Genomic DNA, 1998 nt, shown 5'->3' with positions numbered 1-1998 from the left:
TCCATCTACCCTGCTTTCCCTCCTTTCTCCCTCTGTCGCTCCCTTTACCCATTCGCTTACCTCCTTAATCCCCTCCACCTCCCCCTTTTCTTTCACTTAACACTTACATCACCTGCTTTTTATTGCTAAATGTGTGTGTTCCCTTAGCTGTGTGTGTTCTTCCACCTACTCAAGTGAAAGGTTATTAGCGTGGTTGGCTCCATTGGTACCACCCAGCACAGAAGATACTGTTTCCTTTCCAAATGGCAACCTATTGAGAAGATTGACCTTAAGCAATACTTTTGACAAGAGTCCATATGGCTGTGGTCAAATGTAGAACACTATGTAGGGAATAGGATGCCATTTGAGACTCAGGCACTGTAGTTTTCGTTTTATCTCAATAAGATAGAGCAACTGGACTGGCTACAATGTCAGAGGGAAGTGCCACATGGTTTCAATTATCAGAAGTTAAATGTGTATCATGTATCTCTATTATCATTCATCATGTTATCGGTAGCCATTATGGCAAGCTTGTCTTTCATTCCATCGTAGCTTTATCCCGGCTCTGAAATGGATGTTCGTCTTGGTTCATTGTAAATAAGAATTTGTTCTTAACTGACTTGCCTAGTTAAATAAAATGTTAAATAAAATAAAAAATAAATGATGGATGTACATATTGGTTCTCGTTTCTTTCCCTCAAATCGGTCAGCATGGCTCTTCCTCAAAAGTTTTTCTTTGATTTCTTGCATCTGGCCTCCCGAGTGGTGCAGGGGTCTAAGGCAGTGCAGTGCTAGAGGCGTCACTACAGACCCTGGTTCTTTCCTAGGCTGTGTCACAACTTGCTGTGATGGCCCATGTCTTTTGCGCGGTAGACCTTGGGGCAAATCAACATATAACACTAACTATGCACCACAGCTTTAACAAGCTACCAACACTGTCTCTCACTCTCTCTCTCTCTTCGCCTAATAAAATCTCTTCTCTGTGCTTGCACAAAAATATGAATAACCCCACAGACAGTAGCATTCAACATTGGTCATCATCATTGTGGAACAAGCTTCCCCTTAATGTCAGAACAGTGGAGTCTCTGCCCATCTTCCGAAAACATTCAAAAACGTGCCTCTTTAGTGTATCTTAAAGGATGACTGCAGTTCCTGATTTGGCCTCATTTTAGATTTGGTTAATCAAGAAACGCTAGTGGCAATGATTGAACTCAAACGTGAGTTTGTATTGGGGTGTGGTTTGATGTGGATGACCCATGTGTGTGTTTGCAGGTGAGAAGAGTTAACCAAATTATTTCAGCAATTAGCTTCAGCCAGCACCATAGCAATATTGGTTTGACTTTGGATAGCCTATCTCAGGGGCTAGTTAGGGGCCTTCAATAAAATACACAATGTAAATGAGACAATATGTTCATATTGCACACCTATTCATTTTCTCATGAACTGCTTTCAATATTTCTACAATTTATAGGGATATCCAAAGCCAAATCACATTTACCATGGGCATTACAATCTGGTTGCATACAGCTTCACTCCAAAAGGATGATTCCTTGTGTGCTGCCAACTGTTGGCAAGATTGAAATAAACCCAACCTCCATAGACGTTGTGACATACTCAGGTATAACACTTTTGCTACATTTTTACAGTAGAAAAAAAGTTGCTCTTTAAATAAATCCCATGGCACCTCCCACCCCCTAGGTATCTTAAGATGAATGCACTAATTAGAAATCGCTTTGGATAAGAGTGTCTGCTAAATGACTACCAACTTGACACTGACATCAGTTCAACGTCTAGTTTTGAGTTTTCAACTAACGTGAATTCAACAAAACATTTCACCATGCCATTGGATTTAGGTTAAAAGTTAAAATGCCCTTAAGTTGATTACTTTTTGCAATTCCACGTTGATTCAACATCATCACATAGATTTTTTGGGGTTGAAATGACAAGGAAACAACATTGAATTAACCCGTTTTTGCCAAGTTGGTAAAATGTAAATGTAATAAAACACACATTGACTGCG

This window comes from Oncorhynchus kisutch, linkage group LG6 (genome assembly GCF_002021735.2).
Source record: "Oncorhynchus kisutch isolate 150728-3 linkage group LG6, Okis_V2, whole genome shotgun sequence".
In the NCBI taxonomy this organism is placed as follows: Eukaryota; Metazoa; Chordata; class Actinopteri; order Salmoniformes; family Salmonidae; genus Oncorhynchus; species Oncorhynchus kisutch.
Note: the sequence above shows the minus strand (reverse complement) of the source record.